Below are 19,958 nucleotides of genomic sequence, written 5' to 3'. Positions count from 1 at the left end.
TATACATATAAATACACATATACATAGCATATATATATATATATACACACACACATATACATATAAATACACATATACATAGCATATATATATACACATATACATATAAATACACATATACATAGCATATATATATACACACACATATACATATAAATACACATATACATAGCATATATATATATATACACACATATACATATAAATAAACATATACATAGCATATATATATATATACACATATACATATAAATACATATATACATAGCATATATATATATATATATATATATATATATATATATATATATATATATATATATATATACACACACACATATACATATAAATACACATAGACATAGCATATATATATATACACACACATATACATATAAATACACATATACATAGCATATATATACACACACATATACATATAAATACACATATACATAGCATATATATACACACACATATACATATAAATACACATATACATAGCATATATATATACACACACATATACATATAAATATACATATACATAGCATATATATATACACACATATACATATAAATACACATATACATAGCATATATATATACACACACATATACATATAAATACACATATACATAGCATATATATATATACACACACATATACATATAAATACACACATACATAGCATATATACACACACACATATACATATAAATACACATATACATAGCATATATATATACACACACATATACATATAAATACACATATACATATCATATATATATATATATACAAACACATATACATATAAATACACATATACATAGCATAAATATATACACACACATATACATATAAATACACATATACATAGCATATATATATACACACACATATACATATAAATACACATATACATAGCATATATATATACACACACATATACATATAAATACACATATACATAGCATATATATATACACACACATATACATATAAATACACATATACATAGCATATATATATACACACACATATACATATAAATACACATATACATAGCATATATATATATATATATATACACATATACATATAAATACACATATACATAGCATATATATATATATATATATATATATATATATATATATATATACACACACACATATACATTTAAAGAAACATATACATAGCATATATATACACACACACATATACATATAAATACACATATACATAGCATATATATATACACACACATATACATATAAATACACATATACATAGCATATATTTATACACACACATATACATATAAATACACATATACATAGCATATATATACACACACACATATACATATAAATACACATATACATAGCATATATATATATATATATATATATATATACACACACACATATACATATAAATACACATATACATAGCATATATATACACACATATACATATAAATACACATATACATAGCATATATATACACACACATATACATATAAATACACATTTACATAGCATATATATATATACACACATATACATATAAATACACATATACATAGCATATATATATATATATATATATATATATATATATATATATATATATATACACACACATATACATATAAATACACATATACATAGCATATATATACACACACATATACATATAAATACACATATACATAGCATATATATATACACATACACATATACATATAAATACACATATATATAGCATATATATACACACACATATACATATAAATACACATATACATAGCATATATATACACACACATATACATATAAATACACATTTACTTAGCATATATATACACACACATATACATATAAATACACATATACATAGCATATATATATATACACACACATATACATATAAATACACATATACATAGCATATATATATATACACACACACATATACATATAAATACACATATACATAGCATATATATATATATACACACACACACATATACATATAAATACACATATACATAGCATATATATACACACACATATACATATAAATACACATATACATAGCATATATATATATACACACACATATACATATAAATACACATATACATAGCATATATATATATATATACACACATATACATATAAATACACATATACATAGCATATATATATATACACACATATACATATAAATACATATATACATAGCATATATATATATATATATATATATATATATATATATATATATATACACACACACATATACATATAAATACACATAGACATAGCATATATATATACACACACATATACATATAAATACACATATACATAGCATATATATACACACACATATACATATAAATACACATATACATAGCATATATATACACACACATATACATATAAATACACATATACATAGCATATATATATACACACACATATACATATAAATATACATATACATAGCATATATATATACACACATATACATATAAATACACATATACATAGCATATATATACACACACACACATATACATATAAATACACATATACATAGCATATATATATATACACACACATATACATATAAATACACACATACATAGCATATATACACACACACATATACATATAAATACACATATACATAGCATATATATATACACACACATATACATATAAATACACATATACATATCATATATATATATATACAAACACATATACATATAAATACACATATACATAGCATATATAGATATACACACATATACATATAAATACACATATACATAGCATATATATATACACACACATATACATATAAATACACATATACATAGCATATATATATACACACACATATACATATAAATACACATATACATAGCATATATATATATACACACACATATACATATAAATACACATATACATAGCATATATATATACACACACATATACATATAAATACACATATACATAGCATATATATATATACACACACATATACATATAAATACACATATACATAGCATATATATACACACACATATACATATAAATACACATATACATAGCATATATATATATATATATATATATATATATATATATATACACATATACATATAAAGACACATATACATAGCATATATATATATATATATATATATACACACACACATATACATTTAAAGAAACATATACATAGCATATATATACACACACATATACATATAAATACACATATACATAGCATATATTTATACACACACATATACATATAAATACACATATACATAGCATATATATACACACACACATATACATATAAATACACATATACATAGCATATATATATATACACACACATATACATATAAATACACATATACATAGCATATATATACACACACATATACATATAAATACACATATACATAGCATATATATACACACACATATACATATAAATACACATTTACATAGCATATATATATACACACATATACATATAAATACACATATACATAGCATATATATATATATATATATATATATATATATATATATATATATATATATACACACACATATACATATAAATACACATATACATAGCATATATATACACACACATATACATATAAATACACATATACATAGCATATATATATATACACATACACATATACATATAAATACACATATATATAGCATATATATACACACACATATACATATAAATACACATATACATAGCATATATATACACACACATATACATATAAATACACATTTACTTAGCATATATATACACACACATATACATATAAATACACATATACATAGCATATATATATATACACACACATATACATATAAATACACATATACATAGTATATATATATATATATACACACACACATATACATATAAATACACATATACATAGCATATATATATATACACACACACACATATACATATAAATACACATATACATAGCATATATATATACACACACATATACATATAAATACACATATACATAGCATATATATATACACACACATATACATATAAATACACATATACATAGCATATATATATACACACACATATACATATAAATACACATATACGTAGCATATATATATACACACACATATACATATAAATACACATATACATAGCATATATATACACACACATATACATATAAATACACATTTACATAGCATATATATATACACACATATACATAAAATACACATATACATAGCATATATATATATATATATACACACACATATACATATAAATACACATATACATAGCATATATATATATATATACACACACATATCCATATAAATACACATATACATAGCATATATATATACACACACATATACATATAAATACACATATACATAGCATATATATATACACACACATATACATATAAATACACATATACATAGCATATATATATACACACACGTATACATATAAATACACATATACATAGCATATATATATATATACACACACATATACATATAAATACACATATACATAGCATATATATATATACACACACATATACATATAAATACACATAAACATAGCATATATATACACACACATATACATATAAATACACATATACATAGCATATATATATACACACACATATACATATAAATACACATATACATAGCATATATATATACACACACATATACATATAAATACACATATACATAGCATATATATACACACACATATACATATAAATACACATATACATAGCATATATATATACACACACATATACATATAAATACACATATACATAGCATATATATATACACACACATATACATATAAATACACATATACATAGCATATATATATATATACACACAAATATATATATAAATACACATATACATAACATATATATACACACACATATACATATAAATACACATTTACATAGCATATATATATATATACACACATATACATATAAATACACATATACATAGCATATATATATACACACACATATACATATAAATACACATATACATAGCATATATATATACACACACATATACATATAAATACACATAAACATAGCATATATATACACACACATATACATATAAATACACATATACATAGCATATATATATACACACACATATAAATATAAATACACATATACATAGCATATATATACACACACATATACATATAAATACACATATACATAGCATATATATATACACACACATATACATATAAATACACATATACATAGCATATATATATACACACACATATACATATAAATACACATATACATAGCATATATATATACACACACATATACATATAAATATACATATACATAACATATATATACACACACATATACATATAAATACACATTTACATAGCATATATATATATATACACACATATACATATAAATACACATATACATAGCATATATATATCCACACACATATACATATAAATACACATTTACAGAGCATATATATATATATATATATATATATATATATATATATATATATACACACAGATACATATAAATACACATATACATAGCATATATATATATATATATATATATACACACACATATACATATAAATACACATATACATAGCATATATATACACACACACATATACATATAAATAAGTCCTTACTTATAGTCTGTGCATAGATGATTTACTAATGAGTCCTTACTTATAGCCTGTGCATAGATTATTTACTAATGAGTCCTTACTTATAGTCTGTGCATAGATTATTTACTAATGAGTCCTTACTTATAGCCTGTGCATAGATGATTTACTAATGAGTCCTTACTTATAGCCTGTGCATAGATAATTTACTAATGAGTCCTTACTTATAGTCTGTGCATAGATTATTTACTAATGAGTCCTTACTTATAGCCTGTGCATAGATTATTTACTAATGAGTCCTTACTTATAGCCTGTGCATAGATGATTTACTAATGAGTCCTTACTTATAGCCTGTGCATAGATGATTTACTAATGAGTCCTTACTTATAGCCTGTGCATAGATGATTTACTAATGAGTCCTTACTTATAGCCTGTGCATAGATTATTTACTAATGAGTCCTTACTTATAGCCTGTGCATAGATGATTTACTAATGAGTCCTTACTTATAGCCTGTGCATAGATTATTTACTAATGAGTCCTTACTTATAGTCTGTGCATAGATGATTTACTAATGAGTCCTTACTTATAGTGTGTGCATAGATGATTTACTAATGAGTCCTTACTTATAGTCTGTGCATAGATGATTTACTAATGAGTCCTTACTTATAGTCTGTGCATAGATGATTTACTAATGAGTCCTTACTTATAGCCTGTGCATAGATGATTTACTAATGAGTCCTTACTTATAGTCTGTGCATAGATGATTTACTAATGAGTCCTTACTTATAGTCTGTGCATAGATGATTTACTAATGAGTCCTTACTTATAGTCCGTGCATAGATGATTTACTAATGAGTCCTTACTTATAGCCTGTGCATAGATTATTTACTAATGAGTCCTTACTTAAAGCCTGTACATAGATGATTTACTAATGAGTCCTTATTTATAGTCTGTGCATAGATGATTTACTAATGAGTCCTTACTTATAGTCTGTGCATAGATTATTTACTAATGAGTCCTTACTTATAGCCTGTGCATACATGATTTACTAATGAGTCCTTTCTTATAGTCTGTGCATAAATGATTTACTAATGAGTCCTTACTTATAGCCTGTGCATAGATTATTTACTAATGAGTTCTTACTTATAGCCTGTGCATAGATGATTTACTAATGAGTCCTTACTTATAGTCTGTGCATAGATTATTTACTAATGAGTCCTTACTTATAGCCTGTGCATAGATGATTTACTAATGAGTCCTTACTTATAGTCTGTGCATAGATGATTTACTAATGAGTCCTTACTTATAGTCTGTGCATAGATGATTTACTAATGAGTCCCTACTTTTAGCCTGTGCATAGATGATTTACTAATGAGTCCTTACTTATAGCCTGTGCATAGATTATTTACTAATGAGTCCTTACTTATAGCCTGTGCATAGATGATTTACTAATGAGTCCTTACTTATAGTCTGTGCATAGATTATTTACTAATGAGTCCTTACTTATAGTCTGTGCATAGATTATTTACTAATGAGTCCTTACTTATAGTCTGTGCATAGATTATTTACTAATGAGTCCTTACTTATAGTCTGTGCATAGATTATTTACTAATGAGTCCTTACTTATATCCTGTGCATAGATACTTTACTAATGAGTCCTTACTTATAGCCTGTGCATAGATTATTTACTAATGAGTCCTTACTTATAGCCTGTGCATAGATGATTTACTAATGAGTCCTTACTTATATCCTGTGCATAGATGATTTACTAATGAGTCCTTACTTATAGTCTGTGCATAGATTATTTACTAATGAGTCCTTACTTATAGCCTGTGCATAGATGATTTACTAATGAGTCCTTACTTATAGTCTGTGCATAGATGATTTACTAATGAGTCCTTACTTATAGTCTGTGCATAGATAATTTACTAATGAGTCCTTACTTATAGCCTGTGCATAGATGATTTACTAATGAGTCCTTACTTATAGCCTGTGCATAAATGATTTACTAATGAGTCCTTACTTATAGCCTGTGCATAGATCATTTACTAATGAGTCCTTACTTATAGTCTGTGCATAGATTATTTACTAATGAGTCCTTACTTATAGCCTGTGCATACATGATTTACTAATGAGTCCTTTCTTATAGTCTGTGCATAAATGATTTACTAATGAGTCCTTACTTATAGCCTGTGCATATATTATTTACTAATGAGTTCTTACTTATAGCCTGTGCATAGATGATTTACTTATGAGTCCTTACTTATAGTCTGTGCAAAGATTATTTACTAATGAGTCCTTACTTATAGCCTGTGCATAGATGATTTACTAATGAGTCCTTTCTTATAGTCTGTGCATAAATGATTTACTAATGAGTCCTTACTTATAGCCTGTGCATAGATTATTTACTAATGAGTTCTTACTTATAGCCTGTGCATAGATGATTTACTTATGAGTCCTTACTTATAGTCTGTGCATAGATTATTTACTAATGAGTCCTTACTTATAGCCTGTGCATAGATGATTTACTAATGAGTCCTTACTTCTAGTCTGTGCATAGATGATTTACTAATGAGTCCTTACTTATAGCCTGTGCATAGATGATTTACTAATGAGTCCTTACTTCTAGTCTGTGCATAGATTATTTACTAATGAGTCCTTACTTATAGCCTGTGCATAGATGATTTACTAATGAGTCCTTACTTCTAGTCTGTGCATAGATAATTTACTAATGAGTCCTTACTTATAGTCTGTGCATAGATTATTTACTAATGTGTCCTTACTTCTAGCCTGTGCATAGATTATTTACTAATGAGTCCTTACTTATAGCCTGTGCATAGATGATTTACTAATGAGTCCTTACTTATAGCCTGTGCATAGATTATTTACTAATGAGTCCTTACTTATAGTCTGTGCATAGATTATTTACTAATGAGTCCTTACTTATAGCCTGTGCATAGATGATTTACTAATGAGTCCTTACTTATAGCCTGTGCATAGATAATTTACTAATGAGTCCTTACTTATAGTCTGTGCATAGATTATTTACTAATGAGTCCTTACTTATAGCCTGTGCATAGATTATTTACTAATGAGTCCTTACTTATAGCCTGTGCATAGATGATTTACTAATGAGTCCTTACTTATAGCCTGTGCATAGATGATTTACTAATGAGTCCTTACTTATAGCCTGTGCATAGATGATTTACTAATGAGTCCTTACTTATAGCCTGTGCATAGATTATTTACTAATGAGTCCTTACTTATAGCCTGTGCATAGATGATTTACTAATGAGTCCTTACTTATAGCCTGTGCATAGATTATTTACTAATGAGTCCTTACTTATAGTCTGTGCATAGATGATTTACTAATGAGTCCTTACTTATAGTGTGTGCATAGATGATTTACTAATGAGTCCTTACTTATAGTCTGTGCATAGATGATTTACTAATGAGTCCTTACTTATAGTCTGTGCATAGATGATTTACTAATGAGTCCTTACTTATAGCCTGTGCATAGATGATTTACTAATGAGTCCTTACTTATAGTCTGTGCATAGATGATTTACTAATGAGTCCTTACTTATAGTCTGTGCATAGATGATTTACTAATGAGTCCTTACTTATAGTCCGTGCATAGATGATTTACTAATGAGTCCTTACTTATAGCCTGTGCATAGATTATTTACTAATGAGTCCTTACTTAAAGCCTGTACATAGATGATTTACTAATGAGTCCTTATTTATAGTCTGTGCATAGATGATTTACTAATGAGTCCTTACTTATAGTCTGTGCATAGATTATTTACTAATGAGTCCTTACTTATAGCCTGTGCATACATGATTTACTAATGAGTCCTTTCTTATAGTCTGTGCATAAATGATTTACTAATGAGTCCTTACTTATAGCCTGTGCATAGATTATTTACTAATGAGTTCTTACTTATAGCCTGTGCATAGATGATTTACTAATGAGTCCTTACTTATAGTCTGTGCATAGATTATTTACTAATGAGTCCTTACTTATAGCCTGTGCATAGATGATTTACTAATGAGTCCTTACTTATAGTCTGTGCATAGATGATTTACTAATGAGTCCTTACTTATAGTCTGTGCATAGATGATTTACTAATGAGTCCCTACTTTTAGCCTGTGCATAGATGATTTACTAATGAGTCCTTACTTATAGCCTGTGCATAGATTATTTACTAATGAGTCCTTACTTATAGCCTGTGCATAGATGATTTACTAATGAGTCCTTACTTATAGTCTGTGCATAGATTATTTACTAATGAGTCCTTACTTATAGTCTGTGCATAGATTATTTACTAATGAGTCCTTACTTATAGTCTGTGCATAGATTATTTACTAATGAGTCCTTACTTATAGTCTGTGCATAGATTATTTACTAATGAGTCCTTACTTATATCCTGTGCATAGATACTTTACTAATGAGTCCTTACTTATAGCCTGTGCATAGATTATTTACTAATGAGTCCTTACTTATAGCCTGTGCATAGATGATTTACTAATGAGTCCTTACTTATATCCTGTGCATAGATGATTTACTAATGAGTCCTTACTTATAGTCTGTGCATAGATTATTTACTAATGAGTCCTTACTTATAGCCTGTGCATAGATGATTTACTAATGAGTCCTTACTTATAGTCTGTGCATAGATGATTTACTAATGAGTCCTTACTTATAGTCTGTGCATAGATAATTTACTAATGAGTCCTTACTTATAGCCTGTGCATAGATGATTTACTAATGAGTCCTTACTTATAGCCTGTGCATAAATGATTTACTAATGAGTCCTTACTTATAGCCTGTGCATAGATCATTTACTAATGAGTCCTTACTTATAGTCTGTGCATAGATTATTTACTAATGAGTCCTTACTTATAGCCTGTGCATACATGATTTACTAATGAGTCCTTTCTTATAGTCTGTGCATAAATGATTTACTAATGAGTCCTTACTTATAGCCTGTGCATATATTATTTACTAATGAGTTCTTACTTATAGCCTGTGCATAGATGATTTACTTATGAGTCCTTACTTATAGTCTGTGCAAAGATTATTTACTAATGAGTCCTTACTTATAGCCTGTGCATAGATGATTTACTAATGAGTCCTTTCTTATAGTCTGTGCATAAATGATTTACTAATGAGTCCTTACTTATAGCCTGTGCATAGATTATTTACTAATGAGTTCTTACTTATAGCCTGTGCATAGATGATTTACTTATGAGTCCTTACTTATAGTCTGTGCATAGATTATTTACTAATGAGTCCTTACTTATAGCCTGTGCATAGATGATTTACTAATGAGTCCTTACTTCTAGTCTGTGCATAGATGATTTACTAATGAGTCCTTACTTATAGCCTGTGCATAGATGATTTACTAATGAGTCCTTACTTCTAGTCTGTGCATAGATTATTTACTAATGAGTCCTTACTTATAGCCTGTGCATAGATGATTTACTAATGAGTCCTTACTTCTAGTCTGTGCATAGATAATTTACTAATGAGTCCTTACTTATAGTCTGTGCATAGATTATTTACTAATGTGTCCTTACTTCTAGCCTGTGCATAGATTATTTACTAATGAGTCCTTACTTATAGCCTGTGCATAGATGATTTACTAATGAGTCCTTACTTCTAGTCTGTGCATAGATTATTTACTAATGAGTCCTTACTTATAGCCTGTGCATAGATGATTTACTAATGAGTCCTTACTTCTAGTCTGTGCATAGATAATTTACTAATGAGTCCTTACTTATAGTCTGTGCATAGATTATTTACTAATGTGTCCTTACTTCTAGCCTGTGCATAGATTATTTACTAATGAGTCCTTACTTATAGTCTGTGCATAGATGATTTACTAATGAGTCCTTACTTATAGTCTGTGCATAGATAATTTACTAATGAGTCCTTTCTTATAGTCTGTGCATAGATGATTTACTAATGAGTCCTTACTTATAGTCTGTGCATAGATGATTTACTAATGAGTCCTTACTTATAGCCTGTGCATAGATCATTTACTAATGAGTCCTTACTTATAGCCTGTGCATAGATCATTTACTAATGAGTCCTTACTTATAGTCTGTGCATAGATGATTTACTAATGAGTCCTTACTTATAGTCTGTGCATAGATGATTTACTAATGAGTCATATTGCAGAGACCTGAAAATGACTTGTATGTGGCCAGTGCACAAAGCAGCAACAAGGGGCACTTACCTCAAACTAGTATCTTAAAGGGACATTAAACACAAATTGTAAACTACATGGTTATGAACCTTCATTTATAAGAATAATTTTGCAATGAAAACTGCAGCTTTATTTTTCAAATGAGTATATTGTTTTATGTTTATTCTTTTCACTGATTTCCCTATTACCCAGAACAAATAATCCTGCTAGCCAATCACAAGCTAATATCCAGATATAGCACAAGCTCTGTTTGCACATGTGCAGACTGGGGTAGCCTTCCCTCTTGTATTCCCTTACGGAGGTTTAGCACTGATTCAGCTTAGTTACTATTGCAAAGAATGAGTTTCCTATCATTATTGTTGATGCAAAACTGATTATTCGTCCTTTTAAAAGCATGTGACACCATAGAAGCGTAGGGAGGGAGGGAAAAGTAAGCAAAAACTCACATAAATTACCTTAAAGTATTAACCCAAGCCTTCCTGGGAGAAAGTGAAACAAGCACAAGTTTTAGTTGTATTTTACAGCAAAATACTGAAAACAAACTTTTTCCCCAACTGTGCCAAATAAAGACAGAAAATACACAAAGCACCAAACTCATAATGAGAACAGAGTTAGAGAGAGGGCAGCCAGTCAGTTTTTTTATATGGATATTTGCACTCAGTATAATTTATAGGGAATGTCCTTATCCAGTAACTATGGGACTTGTCTTTTTTACCCAATGATTTCTATAGATGATGTGGTGACATCACAATCCCATTAACTTCTATGGGAGAGACATCGCCCCTTTTCTTAGAATATCTCGACAAACCATAGGACTGCAAGGCCGACGAGGCCAGTGAAGCAGTTTCTGTCCATGCTTTAAATATTGGGCCAGTATATGAAGGACAAAAGTCATTGCTTTTAAAAATATAAGTGATGAGGTGTTTCAATTCTATCAAAATGAAGCCGGGATACAGATAAAAAAATATACCGCTTCATAAAGAATAACGCTGGGGAGGAGAATCTTTACCAGCAGAGCACACAGACGCGCTCAACGTACCTCACAACTGATTGAGGCTTTAAGTAGAGAACCAAAAAGATTTTATTCATCCCATGACTTCTTTATGTGAGTTTTTATATACAGGTACTCTACGGATTAAACACCACACCTTAACCACCCTTGAGAGATATATATATATATATATATATATATATATATAAATACACACACATATACAGTATATATATAAATTGTCAATGTGCATGTGCAAATATTTATTCTGCCTCATTTTCCTGGTATCTTACTTTAAAAAAAAATCAAATTCGTGAGAGAGGATGAAGGGCATGCTCCAAACTTCAGAATCCCTATCCACGCAGCATGCTACACAGTGATTGTTTGATGTACATAGCAGTAGAGAAAAACAAACTTTTCAAAGGGTATTTCCATAAACTGTTAAACAATTACAATTTTGCAAACTAAAGTACAGTTTAAATGATTTCAAAATTCATTTTACTTTTTTTTTATTACATATCTGTTAAAACATACACCTAGATTACAAGTTTTGTGCTAAACCGGGTGTGTAAAGAACGCAAAAACATGAGCGTTATCGGCGCTGCCATTACGAGTTACTGAAAAACCTCCTTGTGCTGTGCGTTATGGTGCGATAAGCTCTATACCACACAAAAGTCAAGGGCTGAGTTTACGTGCTCGTGCATGCTTTTCCCATAGACATCAATGGGGAGACAAAGTGTTCGAAAAAAACTAACACTTGCGATCGCAGAATGGAGATCATCGTAATGCAGCCCCATTGATGTCTATGGGGAAAAGAAAGTTACGTTTAAACCTAACACCCTAACATAAACCCCAAGTCTAAACACCCCTAATTCGCCACCCCCGACACTAATAAAAGTTATTAACCTCTAAACCGCAGCCCACAACATTGCAGATACTAAATAAAGTTATTAACCCCTAAACTGCCACCCCCTGACATCGTCGACACTAAATAAAATGACTAACCCCTAAACCGCCACCCCCTACATCGGTACTAATAAACTTAACCTATTAACACCTAAACCACCGCCCCCCACATTGGTACTAGTAAACTAAACCTGTTAACCCCTAAACCGCCGGCCCCCCACATAGGTACTATTAAACTAAACCTATTAACCCCTAAACCGTTGCCCCCCCCCCACATTGCAACACACTAAATTAAACTATTAACCCCTAAACCTAACACCCCCTAACTTGAAACTAAACTTAAAATATAACTATCTTTAAATAAATAAAAACTTACCTGTGAAATTAAAAAAACCTAAGTTTAACCTATAAATTAAACTAACTAACACTACTATTTTAAATAAATGAAAGAAACAAAAAATAAAAAACCTAACATTACAATATTATATAATCCTAACACTACAAATAAAAATAAAAAAAACTAACATTGCAAAAAATAATAAATGCTAACATTACGGAAAATAAAAAAAATCTAACGAAATTATGCAAAATAATAAAAATTACACCTAATCTAATAGCCCTCTAAAAACAAAAAAGCCCCCCAAATAAAAACACCCCATAACCTAACAATAAACTACCAATAGCCCTTACAATGTTCTTTTGTAGGGCATTGCCCTAAGTTAAACAGCTCTTTTACCTACAAAAAATTACAAAGTCCCCCCAAACAGTAAAACCCCCCACACAACCAACCCCCCAAAATAAAAAACCTAAGTCTAAAAAAAAACTAATTTACCCATTGCCCCTAAAGGGGCATTTGTATGGGCATTGCTCTTAAAAGGGCATTCAGCTATTTTACAGCCCATTCCTAATCTTAAAAAAAAGAAAAAACACTTAATCATTATTTGTTGTAATGTTAGCTTTTTGTTTTTTTATTCGTAGTGTTAGGATTTTATAAAATTGTAATGTTAGTTTTTTTTATTTTGCGTTTCTTTTATTTAAAATAATAATATTAATTTAATTTATAGGTTAAACTTAGTTTTTATAATTTCACAGGAAAGTTTTTATTTATTTAAATATAGTTATATTGTAAGTTTAATTTAAAGATAGGGGGTGTAAGGTTTAGGTGTTAATAGTTTAATTTAGTGTGCTGCAATGTGGGGGGCCGGGCGGTTTAGGGGTTAATAGGTTTAGTTTATTAGTAGCAATGTGGGGGACTGGCGGTTTAGGGGTTAATAGATTTATTATAGTGTTGGTGATGTGGGGGGCTGGCGGTTTAGGGGTTTCTAGATTTATTGGCAATGGGGTTTATGGGTTACTAGATTTATTGCCCATGTGGGTGGGCGGTGGTTTAGGGGCTAATAAGTTTAACATAGTATTTGCAATGCGGGAGGGTTGCGGTTTAGGGGTTAATAGGTAGTTTATGGGTGTTAGTGTACTTTGTAACGCTTAAGTTATGAATTTTGTGAAACATTTTTGCTTTGTAAAAGCCATAACTATTGCTCTCAGATTGCGGAAAGGATTACAGCGGTATAAGCTATAACGCTAGCGTTATAGCCTGCCCGAACATCCTGTTATACAGCGTTAAGGTAATCCCGCACTCAAACGTCATTGTTTGAGTGCGGAATGGATCGTTGCGTTACAGGCTAAAACACTTGCGGTATAGCTATACTGCCACGACTTGTTATACAAGAGACCTGCATTCCACGTGCAGTGGTATAGCCGTACCGCACCATAACGCAAAACTTGTAATTTAGCCGATAGTTTTTAATTGCTGTTATAAATTCTACCTATTTCTTTTATCATGCAAAAAAGTATCGGCTACATTTAGAGTTCTGCACCCAAAGGGGTGCGTTAGCTACGCATGCTTTTTTCCCCCCCGCACCTTTTAAATACCGCTGGTATTTAGAGTTCACAGAAGGGCTGCGTTAGGCTCCAAAAAGGGAGTGTATAGCATAATTTACAGCCACTGCAACTCTAAATACCAGCGGTGCTTACGGACGCGGCCAGCTTAAAAAACGTGCTCGTGCACGATTTCCCCATAGGAAACAATGGGGCCCTTTGAGCTGAAAAAAAACCTAACACCTGCAAAAAAGCAGCGTTCAGCGTCTAACGCAGCCCCATTGTTTCCTATGGGGAAACACTTCCTAAGTCTGCACCTAACACCCTAACATGTACCCCGAGTCTAAACACCCCTAACCTTACACTTATTAACCTCTAATCTGCTGCCCCCGCTATCGCTGACCCCTGCATATTTTTTTAACCCCTAATCTGCCGCTCCGTACACCGCCGCAACCTACGTTATCCCTATATACCCCTAATCTGCTGCCCCTAACACCGCCAACCCCTATATTATATTTAAAAATATCCAATGGAGTATAGCATGTGACGCTGACTTAGTGAGCCAGTGATGAGGAGTTAGAAGGACATGTACATTCAATAATATAAACAACCTAAGTGAGTGATTGAGTGCACACAATAGCTTTCAACAAAGAAAAATAGCATTCACAAAAAATAGTGTTCACAAAAATTGGCGTACATAAAAAATGTTCAAATGTTCAACCGGTTATATGTAAGTGAATCCAGTAGTGTTTCCTCCAAAGTGACGTGTAGAAATATAACGTGAAGTCAATAATAGTAGAATGTAAACGTTGAGTGGGTCAAATTATTGTGGTTCAGCTGCTAAATTAAAAAATTGTAAATCCGTGAGGTGTATAAAAATAAAAATAACTTGTGAAAAAATCCACGTGGAAAACTTGAATTCAAATTATAAACAAAGGTCAAAAATCAAAAGACAAAAATCAAAAGACAAAAATATCAAAAGACAAAAATAGAAAATCAGTGATAATATTAAAAAGCACTAAAGATCTAGTGAAAACAAATCCTTAATTCAGATGTTAAAAATCCTTGGTAAGATCCATAACAAACAAATACATCGATAAAATACCTAAAAGGGAACAAAAGAGAAACAAATAGTGCAACACTGTATATGATATATAATATAGGTAATTAAAACCAAGCTCACCAGTATGCCAACGCGTTTCGGCCTAGACTAGGCCTTTCTCAAGACTATACTGTATCCGAAAATCTGGGAGCTTTAAGTAGGGTCAGTGTTGAAATGATTGGTGCTGTTTTGGCGCCATTTTTAGAGGCACCTCCCTTTCCTGTTTCACCCATTGCATCTCTGGGATATTTCCTATGTTATGTTTCCTGTTTCACCCATTGCATCTCTGGGATATTTCCTATGTTATGTTTCCTGTTTCACCCATTGCATCTCTGGGATATTTCCTATGTTATGTTTCCTGTTTCACCCATTGCATCTCTGGGATATTTCCTATGTTATGTTTATGTTTTCCCATCTTAAAGGTTAATTGGTTCCTATTATTGCCACAAATTCTAGTATAAATCTAGATTTTCCTATTTATTTGTTTTTTATTTTCATTATTAGGTAATAGTAGCGTATTGTCAATGTTGTTATTATTATATTCTGTGTTAACTCAGTTAGTTTTCTGGGCGGGTTTCCCCTTTCTTTGGGCTCAAATTGCTTATTTATTTACATGGACTGGTTCTCATTTATGAATTGCCCCTGTTGATGTCAAAAACGTAATTTCCAATGCGATCTTATTTTGAAAATTGCTATGACCGGAAGTGGCCTGGTATCGCGGCATCAACTTCCGTTTTAGCTTTTGGGAGACATAGTTTATTCGATTCACTGGTTTCTATGATGTGACCGGAAGTTCTTTGGTCCACCGGTCTGCATCATATGACCGGAAGGTGCAGCATCATATTCCCCATTGACTTATGGGATATGTAGTTCCCTCACTTATTAGGACTACAGATCTTTCTCAGATATTCGGTATTACCCAATCTTACTATGGCTCATTGTCTCTATGTGTCTATAACATATAATGTCAGAGTCAATGTGCCAATATGTAATAGAATCGGTTACTGGGGAAGTCAATGGGGAATATGATGCTGCACCTTCCGGTCATATGATGCAGACCGGTGGACCAAAGAACTTCCGGTCACATGATAGAGACCGGTGAATCGAATAAACTATGTCTCCCAAAAGCTAAAATGGAAGTTGATGCCGCGATACCAGGCCACTTCCGGTCATAGCAATTTTCAAAATAAGATCGCATTGGAAATTAAGTTTTTGACATCAACAGGGGCAATTCATAAATGAGAACCAGTCCATGTAAATAAATAAGCAATTTGAGCCCAAAGAAAGGGGAAACCCGCCCAGAAAACTAACTGAGTTAACACAGAATATAATAATAACAACATTGACAAAACGCTACTATTACCTAATAATGAAAATAAAAAACAAATAAATAGGAAAATCTAGATTTATACTAGAATTTGTGGCAATAATAGGAACCAATTAACCTTTAAGATGGGAAAACATAAACATAACATAGGAAATATCCAAGAGATGCAATGGGTGAAACAGGAAACATAACATAGGAAATATCCCAGAGATGCAATGGGTGAAACAGGAAACATAACATAGGAAATATCCCAGAGATGCAATGGGTGAAACAGGAAACATAACATAGGAAATATCCCAGAGATGCAATGGGTGAAACAGGAAAGGGAGGTGCCTCTAAAAATGGCGCCAAAACAGCACCAATCATTTCAACACTGACCCTACTTAAAGCTCCCAGATTTTCTGATACAGTATAGTCTTGAGAAAGGCCTAGTCTAGGCCGAAACGCGTTGGCATACTGGTGAGCTTGGTTTTAATTACCTATATTATATATCATATACAGTGTTGCACTATTTGTTTCTCTTTTGTTCCCTTTTAGGTATTTTATCGATGTATTTGTTTGTTATGGATCTTACCAAGGATTTTTAACATCTGAATTAAGAATTTGTTTTCACTAGATCTTTAGTGCTTTTTAATATTATCACTGATTTTCTATTTTTGTCTTTTGATATTTTTGTCTTTTGATCTTTGTCTTTTGATTTTTGACCTTTGTTTATCATTTGAATTCAAGTTTTCCACGTGGATTTTTTCACAAGTTATTTTTATTTTTATTTTTATACACCTCACGGATTTACAATTTTTTAATTTAGCAGCTGAACCACAATAATTTGACCCACTCAACGTTTACATTCTACTATTATTGACTTCACGTTATATTTCTACACGTCGCTTTGGAGGAAACACTACTGGATTCACTTACATATAACCGGTTGAACATTTTAACATTTTTTATGTACGCCAATTTTTGTGAACACTATTTTTTGTGAATGCTATTTTTCTTTTTTGTGAATGCTATTTTTCTTTGTTGAAAGCTATTGTGTGCACTCAATCACTCACTTAGGTTGTTTATATTATTGAATGTACATGTCCTTCTAACTCCTCATCACTGGCTCACTAAGTCAGCGTCACATGCTATACTCCATTGGATATTTTTAGATATTTTTAGATTTGTTTATTATATATTTTTTTGTTAAGTCAGACATGGATCCATGCGTCTGATTGCCATTTGTAAATTTTTATATGTATTAAAATGTACCTTTTACTAGCCTTTTAAGCTTTTTAGCGCTTACTCTCTCCCCATTTTAACTTTTGTATTGTTAGCCTACTAGGAGGCTATATAGTTAGTAAGCTTAAGGCCCTGGGTGTAGCGCTCGGTCCACTTCTCCTGTTCCTATATTATATTTATTAGCCCCTAATCTGCCGCCCCCAACGTCGCCGCCGCCTACCTACAATTATTAACCCCTAATCTGCCGACCGGACCTCACCGCTACTATAATAAATGTATTAACCCCTAATCCTCCTCACTAACCCTATAATAAATAGTATTAACCCCTAATCTGCCCTCCCTAACATCACCGACACCTAACTTCAAGTATTAACCCCTAATCTGCCGACCGGACCTCACCGCTACTCTATTAAATTTATTAACCTCTAAAGCTAAGTCTAACCCTAACACTAACACCCCCCTAAGTTAAATATAATTTTTATCTAACGAAATAAATTAAATATTATTAAATAAATTATTC

This window comes from Bombina bombina, chromosome 6, assembly GCF_027579735.1.
Source record: "Bombina bombina isolate aBomBom1 chromosome 6, aBomBom1.pri, whole genome shotgun sequence".
Taxonomy (NCBI): domain Eukaryota; kingdom Metazoa; phylum Chordata; class Amphibia; order Anura; family Bombinatoridae; genus Bombina; species Bombina bombina.
This window is presented reverse-complemented; position numbering follows the sequence as displayed.